Raw genomic sequence first — 12446 nt, forward strand, 5'->3', positions numbered from 1 at the left:
CAGATTGCGCCACTACAAGCGCCAAGAGGTGCATAAATACATAGCGGCACTCCCGCAGCGTGGGACGCTCTGCTAGACGCTCTACCTTGCTGCCCTTTTGCCACCAACTGACCTTTGAATCTTCAGGGCCCAGGGACGCCACAGCCTGCCGCCAACTGCCCTCTGAGGGGGACCAGAGAACACCACAGAGCCCACTGAGCGCGCCGGGACCACAACATCCAGAGTCCCCAGGGTGCGCTCAGATTGCGCCACTACCAGCGCCAAGAGGTGCATAAATACATAGCGGCCCTCCCGCAGCGCGGGACGCTCTGCTAGACGCTCTACCTTGCTGCCCTTTTGCCACCAACTAACCTTTGAATCTTCAGGGCACAGGGACGCCACAGCCTGCCGCCAACTGCCCTCTGAGGGGGACCAGAGAACACCACAGAGCCCACTGAGCGCGCCGGGACCACAACATCCATAGTCCCCGGGGTGCGCTCAGATTGCGCCACTACCAGCGCCAAGAGGTGCATAAATACATAGCGGCCCTCCTGCAGCGTGGGACGCGCGCGGGCCAAGGGCGGGCCCGTCCACGCCCGTCAGCGACCGATAGAGGCTGGGCTGGGCCAGTCCTCAGACTTCCTATCCTTGGACTGGGACTCGAGTACAATGAAGTAAGCCAAAGACATTCATACTTCCTAATTGTATAGGTAAGTTGTATGCTATATGCTGGCATTAATTCAGTTTATATGTTGTTACAGTCCATTTCTTATTTGTTGAAGATTAGCGGCTTTTGCAGGGGTCTCTGGTTTAAAGTTTTGCAGTTCCAATTTCTACCCTCATCATGAGCAAAACTGTATGTAAAGGGGGCACTGGGGCGGGGACGGGAGGGGTGGGGACATGTTAGACCTGGCACCTTGGCGTGAGTTTCCCTTCCACTTTTTGCTGGTGTGCCTCCGATGTTTTGCTGGTTTTCCGATACTCAGGGCACTGTGCCACGGCCGACCCGTGCCGCAGTGCAGGTGCTCCCTACTGTAAATTGTACATGTGATTGATGTCCATGATTGGTGCATTGGATTTACTGTTAGTCCCTAGTAAAGCGCACCAGGAGTGCCAGGGCTTGTAGATGCCAATACTGCTAGTGGGCCTGCAGCGCTGGTTGCGCCACCCACAGAAGCAGCCTTAAGATGTGTCGAGGGTCCGCCATTGCAGACCCTGCGTGCAGTCTCGTACTGTCATGCTGGCTGGGCAAGTGCACCCACTTGCCAGCCCCTAAACCTTCCCTTAACTTCATATTAGTCACCCCTATGGTAGGCCTGCGGGCAGGGTGCATTGTAGGTGTAAGGTAGGACAAGCCCTGATGTGTGTGGCATGTCCTAGTAGTGACTTACAGCTAAAGTCGTATTTCACTATTGTAAGGCTACCTGCTTCCGTTAGGCCAGAATGGGCTGCTGGAATTATTACACTCTATAATCCCAGCAGGCTCAGGGAGCATGGTAGAGAGTCATGTTTAGTATGCCTGAACTCAGGATAATAAAATATTTCTTTTAGTAAAGTTTATTTTAATGTCCTGTGTTTGCAAATGCTACTTTTAGAAAGTTAGCATTTGCTTGCCTAACCATTTCAGGCCACCTCTGCTGGTATGTGTATCTGACTGTCTGGGATGTGTGAGTGACAGGGCTGGGGGATGACAGGTGGTGAATGCGCAGATTACACCTTAGTGGGAGGTAGGAGTGGCTCTTGACTCTGAATCTTACTGTGCTCTGCCACCACAATGCTGTCTCCACCTTCCTGGGGAGCGACAGATGACTCAGCCGACACCTGGCCCAGGAAGGGCGAAGCCCCATCAACAAGGTACTTCTGGCTGCCCCTGTCCGCACAATGCTGGCTCCACCTCCTGTGGGGCGTCTGATGTGCCTGCCCCTCACACTGAAAGCAGAAGCCGGATTGCACCCAACAAGGTACTCAAGGACTGAAAGTGGCTATGCAAAGGCCCCCCTGGCCTGTAAGAACAAAAGAAATGCAGTATAAAAGAAGGAGCCTTGCTCCTTGCAAATTAGATCCTGTTTGTGCTACAGAAGGAACCCTGCCAGACGAGAAGGACCTGGAAGGACAAGGAAGGGTGCTGACTCTTGCCTGTGTCTGGTACCTTGCTGCAGAAGGAGAGGAAAAGGAAAGACTACAAAAAGACTTTTGCTTTGTGAAACTTTGTGCCAAACTCTGCTGAACGATCTCCAAGGGCTTGCTGCTGAACTTGCCCCCTGACCTGCGCCCCAGGACCAGTGGGCGCTACATCCTGAGGAAAGCGACTGTGTGTGCTGCTTATCGCTGCAGTACTGACCGAGGGGTCTGGGAGCGCTGGGCAAGCCTGCCACGCTCCCCGTAATCCAAGGCATCGACATCCCCCCAAGCATCGTGACCGGGGCCCAAAGCACCAGCGACAGCAACGTGAGGTCCAGCCGCCGCTGGCCCGAACACCGTGACCGCATCTGCACCGGGAGCCCGAGAGCAAAGTGAAGGAGGACCCGTCCGGTCCAAGCTCCCGAATTGACTGCGCTTCGAGCCGTCAATCCACCTGCGAAGACGGACAGCCGCCCTGTGATAACCCCCCTCTGGTCGGTAGCCTGCCCGACAGCTCAGCTGTGAACGCACAGCTGCAACCGGCACTTTGGCTGGGTACGTCCTGCACTTGGGGACCGTACTGCCACTTGCCGCCACCACACAGCCGCCGCCTCCAGGGTCGGAGTGAACGACGAAGGGAGGACCCTGCCGCCACTGAACACCGCCGCCCCGGATGACCCGTGACCTGCCCGGCTGAGAGCCGCAGCGAACAGCGACCCCGGAAAAGCAACGCGACGTGGGACAGCTCCCCTAGAAGCCGCCCGCTCCACAAGAATTTGAAAGGTACTGTGTTGTATCCTCACGGTGCGAGCGTCCTGCAACTCGAGCTCGCACCGCGCTATCTGCTCCCAACGCGAGCCGCCTCTGAAACCGAGGCTCGCACAGCTCCTGGTCCTCGAGGCCCGATCTCCTCTCCGAAACGAGCAGAGACAGCGGAAAGCGCATTGAGGCGCTACAAGACACTGAACCTTACTAAACCTGGGCAGAAGGCCCAAAAGATTGCTTATTGCTAAGAAAGAACCGTGGCAACCTGAACTTAAGTAAACTGGAACCGCTATTGAAAGTTTGACACCTGTATTTACAAACCTGCTTGAAATCTATATAAAGATATATATTTTCACAAATACAGTTTGGTGTCATTGTGTGGTGGGTTGGTTGTGATGGTGTGATATTGCAAATGTTTAACCCTATGTGCCCCAAAGATTAGCCTAAGACTGCTTAAGCCACACTACCTAGAGGGTAAGCAGAGGTTGTCTGGAAGGTAACCCTCAGCCCTGACGAGGAAGAGAGAGTCCCTGCTTGTCGCTAGTGCTACACTGCGCCAACTAGAGACTCCCCCTTCCTACATTGGACGCAGCGGTGAGGATTTTCGAATTTACATTTGCAGTGTTTATACCTTAACTTCTAACCATTGCACAGTGATTTCAGTCCAGTTACTTGGCCACAGGTTTTGTTGTAATTTTGCCGAGAGAAGATCCCTAGCGAAGAAACCATGCCGGGCACGAAGAGCCTGGATGGAGCGGAGTCCACGACCTCTGAGATGTTGGAGGTGGAATGGGATGCAGCGAAGCTGGACAAATACTCAAAGAGTGAGCTGAAGTTTTTTTGCAAAAAACTCAAGGTTCCGCACGCCGGTTGCAAGAACAAGCCAGAGCTCTACAAGGCCCTGAAAGCCTGGATAGAGTCCAGAAAGCCCCCGGAGGATCAAGCTGCCCTTGAGGATCAGGATGCCACTGAGGAGCATAGGGCACCTGTGGATCTGGTGGATCTCGAAAGGCAAGACAGCGTGCACAGCTTTGGTAAAGGCCTGTCGCCAGAGGAGCTGGCAGACAGGAAGGAAACGAGGGATCATGAAAGGAAGCTGGCAGAATTAAAAATCCAACTGGAGCTTGAAACCAAAAGAATGGCGCTGGAAGAGCGAAAGCACCAAATGGATTACGAATTGAAAATGAGGGAGATGAGTCTAAAGGAGAGAAACTTGGATCATCCTCCCTCTGGTGGCAGCACAACGCCGGTGCAGGTAGAGTCAAGAGTGCACATCCCCAAAGATGTAGTTAAAGAGTTCTTTAAGGGGGATGACATAGGACAGTGGTTTAGGGCATACGAGGTAGCCATGTCCTCCCACCGGGTCCCTGACAAGGATTGGGGAGCAGGGTTGTGGGGAAGGTTCCTTAGCGAAGGGCGGGACACCCTGCTAGATTTGCCCGTTGAAAACCAGAGATCCTATTCCCACATGAAAGAAGCTTTAATGAACAGGTACGGGCTTACCCCTGAAATGTATAGACAGAAGTTTAGGGGATGTACTAAGCGGCCTGGGAATATGTATGTGGAGTATGTGACTTATTTTTGCAGAGCCCTGGATGGTTGGGTGAAGGGTAGCAAAGTGAATGATTTTCAAGGTCTCTTTGATTTAATTGCATGGGAGCACTTGTCTGATCACTGTTTTCCTGAGTTACGCCAACACCTGATCGATAGCAAGCTGTCCAACCCGAGGAAGCTTGCTGAGGAGGCGGACCGCTGGCTCAGCACCAGGGTCCACAAGGGTCCAGTGGGAGACTCCGCCAAGGGTGGGCAGGGTCCCCAGCAGAAGAGTGGGGGGGACAAGGGAAAACAGAAAGGGTTCCAAAAAGGCCCACAAAGTAATCCCCAAGGGGACCAGCAGAAAGGTTCTCAGCCTCCCCCACCACCAAAGCAGAATGGGGCCCGACAGGTAGACCTGTTCCAAAGGGGCCCTTCAATTGTTTCAAATGTGGTGAGCCGGGGCACATATCCAGTGACCCCAAGTGTCGCCTGTTTGGAAAACCAGCACCCACTGGTGCTCCGCCCCGTCAAGTGACTAGTGTTCACTTAGGAGAAGAAGTGATGGTCCCGGGGGGTGGAGATCCCGTTCAGATGACCCTAGTCTCACTAGGAGACAGTGAGATGATCCCGACAAACTACCTGCCCTCTAACACTAAGAAATATGGGCAGGTGGTGATCATCAATGGTAAGGAAGCTGAGGCTCTTAGAGATACAGGAGCCAGTGTGACTGCAGTGAGGCAGCACCTGGTGTCTCAAGAGCAGGTTGTACCCCATGCCTACTGTAGGGTTATCAATGCTGATAATTCAGAGAGTCAGTGTCCGATGGCTCAAGTTCCCTTCGAGTGGGGGGGGGTCTCTGGTACTCTGCAGGTCTGTGTGAGGAAAACCATGCCTGTTGACTGTTTGCTAGGGAATGACTTGGAGCACTCCCCTTGGGAAAAGGTGGAGAAAACGACTCACCTGAGGATGGTGGGTCTACCTGACTGGGCGTGCGTGACCACCCGGTCAATGGCAGCCAGTAGGGGTGATGAAGAGGTCCTGGGGCCTGAAGGAGAGGCCCAGGAACCGGCTTTAGGGAGAAGGCGCAGGGGGCGCGGGAAACCGGTCCCTGAAGTTCCCACGGTCCAGGAGGAAGCAGACCTTGAGGGGGATGCCCTGGAGCCTACAGGGGAACATATTGCTGAACTGGGGGACCTGCCTGAGCTGACCCATTGGCAGCAAGAAGGAGGACCCTCCAGGGAGGAATTCTGCAAGGAGCAGAAAGAATGCCCTTCTCTCGTGGGTATGCGGCAGCAGGCTGCAGACCAGGCCAATGGTGTCCAGGCCAAAACGCATTATGTGTACTGGGAGAACGACCTCCTGTATTCAGAGCCTAAGGCTGCTGAACCTGGGTCAGCCCGTGTGCTGGTGGTACCCCAGAAGTTCAGAGCCTTCCTACTGGGTCTGGCTCACGATGTGCCTTTAGCAGGACATTTGGGGATGGACAAGACCTATGACAGGCTTGTCACCCACTTTTACTGGCCCCAAATGCACAAGAGCTCAGACGCTCATTGTAGAACCTGTCCAACTTGCCAGGCAAGTGGGAAGAGCGGAGGAAGGAACAAGGCTCCCCTCCAACCCTTCCCTGTGGTCGGTACGCCATTCCAGCGAGTGGGTATTGACATTGTTGGGCCTCTGGACCCCAAGACAGCCATGGGCAACAGGTTCATCCTGGTCTTGGTGGATCATGCCACCCGGTACCCTGAAGCCATCCCTCTGAGGACAGTGACGGCCCCCGTGGTGGGACGTGCACTGATGGGAATTTTCTCACGAGTAGGATTCCCTCTAGAGGTGGTGAGCGACAGGGGGACCAACTTCATATCCAAGTATATGAAGTCCCTCTGGCAAGACTGTGGTGTAACTTACAAGTTCACCACGCCTTACCATCCCCAAGGTAACGGGTTGGTTGAGAGATTCAACTGAACCCTGAAAGGCATGATCATGGGCCTAGACGGTCCGATGAGGCGTAAGTGGGACGTCCTCTTACCATGCCTGCTCTTTGCATATCGCGAGGTACCACAGAAGTCCCTAGGGTTCAGCCCCTTTGAACTGCTGTACGGTCACCCCGTGAGAGGACCACTGAGTTTGGTAAAGGAAGGCTGGGAGCAATCTCCCAGGAAACCTCCCCAGAATGTATATAGCTACATGCTGGCCTTCAGAAACCAAACCAGGCGCTTCAGACAACTTGCCGAGGCAAATCTGGAAGCAAGCCAGGAGGAGATGAAGCGGTGGTACGACCAGATTGCCACTCTGGTCGAGCTTCAGCCTGGACAAGAGGTGTATGTCCTGGCCCCAGTGGAACCCTGTGCCCTTCAGGATAAGTGGACAGGTCCATTTGGGGTTGTGGAGCGCAAGAGCCCAGTGACATACTTGGTGGACATGAAGACGCCCAGGAACCCTTTGAGGGTCCTACATGTCAACCGCCTCAAGCCCCACTTAAGAAGGTCCGAAGTGGGCATGTTGTTGGCAACTGATGATGGAATGGAGGAGGAGTCGGAGCCTCTTCCTGACCTCTTAGTGGCCTGTGAGAAAGACGGGTCAGTGGATGGAGTTAACCTCTCACCCACCCTGACCCCCGAACAACAGGAAGACTGCCGCCAGTTGCTGGGGCAGTTTCCAGATCTGTTCTCCCTGGTTCCTAGTGTCACGGATTGGTGCGTCCATGATGTGGACACAGGAGACAGCTTACCTGTGAAGCATACGGCTTACAGAGTGACTGACAGGGTCCGGGCCTGCATCAAGGAGGAGGTCTCCAAGATGCTTGCCCTTGGGGTGGTTGAGTCTTCCAGCAGTCCTTGGTCCAGCCCCGTGGTCTTGGTCCCAAAGGCTGCTGCGCCGGGAGCCACACCCGAACTCCAATTCTGTTTGGACTACAGAGGACTCAATTCAGTCACGAAGACTGACGCGCACCCCTTCCCCAGAGCTGATGAGCTCATTGATCGGCTAGGGGCTGCCCGGTTCCTCAGCACGTTTGATTTAACGTCTGGGTACTGGCAGATCGCCTTGACCGATGGGGCAAAGGAGAGGTCAGCATTCTCTACACCAGATGGGCATTTCCAGTTCCGGGTTATGCCATTTGGAATGAAGAATGCCCCTGCCACCTTTCAGAGATTGGTCAACCAGGTGTTGGCTGGGCTGGATGAGTTCAGTGCCGCCTACCTGGATGACATCGTGGTGTTCAGTGGCACCTGGCCAGAACACCTGCAACACCTCTGGGAAGTGTTGATGGCCCTGCGCAGAGCAGGCCTCACAATCAAGGCAAGCAAGTGCCAGATTGGGCAGGGTTCAGTGGTGTACTTGGGACACCAAGTGGGGAGTGGCAAGGTGGCACCCTTGCAACCCAAAATTGAGACCATCCTGGCTTGGGAACCCCCCAAGACCCAGACTGCAGTGAGAGCCTTCCTGGGGCTCACTGGGTATTACAGGAGGTTTGTCAAGGGCTATGGCACGATTGTGACCCCCTTGACAGAGCTGACTTCGAAGAAGCAGCCCAGGAATGTGATTTGGACTGACACCTGTCAGAAGGCTTTTGACACCCTGAAGACTGCCATGTGCACGGCGCCCGTGCTCCTGGCTCCTGATTTCTCCAAGAAATTCATAGTGCAAACAGACGCTTCAGAGCATGGTGTAGGGGCTGTTCTCTCACAGATGACTGAGGAGGGCTTTGACCAACCCGTAGCCTTCATCAGTAGGAGGTTACTTCCACGGGAAAGTAGGTGGAGTGCAATAGAGCGTGAAGCATTTGCTGTGGTCTGGGCGCTGAAGAAGCTAAGACCCTACTGGTTTGGGTCTCACTTCCGAGTTCAGACGGACCACAGGCCCCTCAGATGGTTGATGCAAATGAGGGGTGAAAACCCGAAACTGTTGAGGTGGTCCATTTCTCTACAGAGTATGGACTTTACGGTGGAACACCGCCCTGGCACAGATCACGCCAATGCTGACGGTCTGTCCAGATTTTTCCGCCTTAGTGATGTGGAACTCCCTGGGGAAGGGTAGTTCCCCCCACATTTCAGCTGGAGGGGACACATGTTAGACCTGGCACCTTGGCGTGAGTTTCCCTTCCATTTTTTGCTGGTGTGCCTCCGATGTTTTGCTGGTTTTCCGATACTCAGGGCACTGCGCCACGGCCGACCCGTGCCGCAGTGCAAGTGCTCCCTACTGTAAATTGTACATGTGATTGATGTCCATGATTGGTGCATTGGATTTACTGCTAGTCCCTAGTAAAGCGCACCAGGAGTGCCAGGGCTTGTAGATGCCAATACTGCTAGTGGGCCTGCAGCGCTGGTTGCGCCACCCACAGAAGCAGCCTTAAGATGTGTCGAGGGTCCGCCATTGCAGACCCTGCGTGCAGTCTCGTACTGTCATGCTGGCTGGGCAAGTGCACCCACTTGCCAGCCCCTAAACCTTCCCTTAACTTCATATTAGTCACCCCTATGGTAGGCCTGCGGGCAGGGTGCATTGTAGGTGTAAGGTAGGACAAGCCCTGATGTGTGTGGCATGTCCTAGTAGTGACTTACAGCTAAAGTCGTATTTCACTATTGTAAGGCTACCTGCTTCCGTTAGGCCAGAATGGGCTGCTGGAATTATTACACTCTATAATCCCAGCAGGCTCAGGGAGCATGGTAGAGAGTCATGTTTAGTATGCCTGAACTCAGGATAATAAAATATTTCTTTTAGTAAAGTTTATTTTAATGTCCTGTGTTTGCAAATGCTACTTTTAGAAAGTTAGCATTTGCTTGCCTAACCATTTCAGGCCGCCTCTGCTGGTATGTGGACTGTCTGGGATGTGTGAGTGACAGGGCTGGGGGATGACAGGTGGTGAATGCGCAGATTACACCTTAGTGGGAGGTAGGAGTGGCTCTTGACTCTGAATCTTGCTGTGCTCTGCCACCACAATGCTGGCTCCACCCTCCTGGGGAGCGACTGATGACTCAGCCGACACCTGGCCCAGGAAGGGCGAAGCCCCATCAACAAGGTACTTCTGGCTGCCCCTGTCCGCACAATGCTGGCTCCACCTCCTGTGGGGCGTCTGATGTGCCTGCCCCTCACACTGAAAGCAGAAGCCGGATTGCACCCAACAAGGTACTCAAGGACTGAAAGTGGCTATGCAAAGGCCCCCCTGGCCTGTAAGAACAAAAGAAATGCAGTATAAAAGAAGGAGCCTTGCTCCTTGTAAATTAGATCCTGTTTGTGCTACAGAAGGAACTCTGCCCGACGAGAAGGACCTGGAAGGACAAGGAAGGGTGCTGACTCTTGCCTGTGTCTGGTGCCTTGCTGCAGAAGGAGAGGAAAAGGAAAGACTACAAAAAGACTTTTGCTTTGTGAAACTTTGTGCCAAACTCTGCTGAACGATCTCCAAGGGCTTGCTGCTGAACTTGCCCCCTGACCTGCGCCCCAGGACCAGTGGGCGCTACATCCTGAAGAAAGCGACTGTGTGTGCTGCTTATCGCTGCAGTACTGACCGAGGGGTCTGGGAGTGCTGGGCAAGCCTGCCACGCTCCCCGTAATCCAAGGCATCGACATCCCCCCAAGCATCGTGACCGGGGCCCAAAGCACCAGCGAGAGCAACGTGAGGTCCAGCCGCCGCTGGCCCGAACACCGTGACCGCATCTGCACCGGGCGCCCGAGAGCAAAGTGAAGGAGGACCCGTCCGGTCCAAGCTCCCGAATTGACTGCGCTTCGAGCCGTCAATCCACCTGCGAAGACGGACAGCCGCCCTGTGATAACCCCCCTCTGGTCGGTAGCCTGCCCGACAGCTCAGCTGTGAACGCACAGCTGCAACCGGCACTTTGGCTGGGTACGTCCTGCACTTGGGGACCGTACTGCCACTTGCCGCCACCACACAGCCGCCGCCTCCAGGGTCGGAGTGAACGACGAAGGGAGGACCCTGCCGCCACTGAACACCGCCGCCCCGGATGACCCGTGACCTGCCCGGCTGAGAGCCGCAGCGAACAGCGACCCCGGAAAAGCAACGCAACGTGGGACAGCTCCCCTGGAAGCCGCCCGTTCCACAAGAATTTGAAAGGTACTGTGTTGTATCCTCACGGTGCGAGCGTCCTGCAACTCGAGCTCGCACCGCGCTATCTGCTCCCAACGCGAGCCGCCTCTGAAACCGAGGCTCGCACAGCTCCTGGTCCTCGAGGCCCGATCTCCTCTCCGAAATGAGCAGAGACAGCGGAAAGCGCATTGAGGCGCTACAAGACACTGAACCTTACTAAACCTAGGCAGAAGGGCCAAAAGATTGCTTATTGCTAAGAAAGAACCGTGGCAACCTGAACTTAAGTAAACTGGAACCGCTATTGAAAGTTTGACACCTGTATTTACAAAACTGCTTGAAATCTATATAAAGATATATATTTTCACAAATACAGTTTGGTGTCATTGTGTGGTGGGTTGGTTGTGATGGTGTGATATTGCAAATGTTTAACCCTATGTGCCCCAAAGATTAGCCTAAGACTGCTTAAGCCACACTACCTAGAGGGTAAGCAGAGGTTGTCTGGAAGGTAACCCTCAGCCCTGACGAGGAAGAGAGAGTCCCTGCTTGTCGCTAGTGCCACACTGCGCCAACTAGAGACTCCCCCTTCCTACAGGACACTATACACTTTTTTCAACGGGTAGAATTGGCATTAATTAAGGAGATTGAGCTTACAGAGAGGAGGCTCTCTCTGGATCCACTAATTTCGCTTGCCAATCCTGTATCTACGCCAGAATTAATTGCTACTAAGCAAGCATGCCCTATTATCCCGCATGTGATAATATTCCCTCCCCAGCAGGGTCCCATGCAGCCCACGCAGATGGTTAATACCTCATGTTCCTCCCCACCTATCTCTCCCCCGTCCTCACGTACTAGGCAGTCCAGGGCCCCACTAGCTACCAGAGTAAGAGAACAGCCTGGTAAAAGGAAAGCTCGTAGCGCTCCCAAAGGTAGCCATCAGAACGCAAAACAGGCAAGGCATAAAAATTCTATTCACGGGCCGGGGACACCAGCAGAAATAGCAGTAGATCAAGGATATTATTCAAAGGCTATTGGAGGGGATAAGTCTATGGGACCTATGTCAGGTCATAGTCCTCCAAGTGATAACCATGAGTTTATAAAGTTGCTAGAGGAAAAATTATTGGGACTTATCAATCCAGTCATGGCAAAACTGGAATCAATTGACCTAAGATTAAAAAATCTTGAAAAACACATATTAAAAGAGCATCCCATTACTACCATGCCCCACGTAAACAACACACTAACCACTGCTGCCGACAGAAACCCTATCATTACTCAGAGGTGCCCCCCACTTGCTCAAAAATCCAACGCATCTGTCCCAAAAATTCAAAATGACTTAGGAGTAAGGTCGGGGCCACAGGGTCCCTCAGGGAGATTCCATGGAGTGGGAAACAGCACAAGAGGGGAGGTAGATCTTCATCTCTCCCATGAGGCGTGCCCCTATTCCGTCATCTTGGCAAATGTTCCGGAAACCCAAGATGGGGAGGAGGAGCACTGGTCCTCTTTAATAAACAAGGCGCTACACTTCCTTAATGGTAAGACAGTGCTTGGGGATCATCTCTTCCGGGAGTTCAAAATGGTGACAATCACATAAGGGCTTGGTAGGTGATTGTGTAGTCATAAGTTTTAGGTCTCCGGAGATGGTGAGGCACATTTTGAGGCAGGCAGGGACTTTTAGGATCCGTTCAGATGGTATTAATGTATTACTCTTGGGTTTCTTTTACCAGCCACGTTGTCCTTTCGAGATTAATCTAGGTTCACGTTATTCAACCCAGGGAGGCCCCTCTACCAGTTCTATTGTATTGAATAATAGATTTGAGGTGTTAAGCATGCTGGATGCTAATGATTGACTGCCATGAAGACCTGATAAGAATTTAACAGGGACAAGCCCAGCACAATCTGGCAGAGAAATAATAGATTTAGGACCAGGCACCAACAAAGCAATAACTATAACCATGGCAAAAGATGTATCATCGGGTAGTGCCAATACAGACAGTATGACCCAAGAAAC

The sequence above is a fragment of the Lissotriton vulgaris genome, unplaced genomic scaffold, assembly GCF_964263255.1.
Source record: "Lissotriton vulgaris unplaced genomic scaffold, aLisVul1.2 SCAFFOLD_306, whole genome shotgun sequence".
In the NCBI taxonomy this organism is placed as follows: Eukaryota; Metazoa; Chordata; class Amphibia; order Caudata; family Salamandridae; genus Lissotriton; species Lissotriton vulgaris.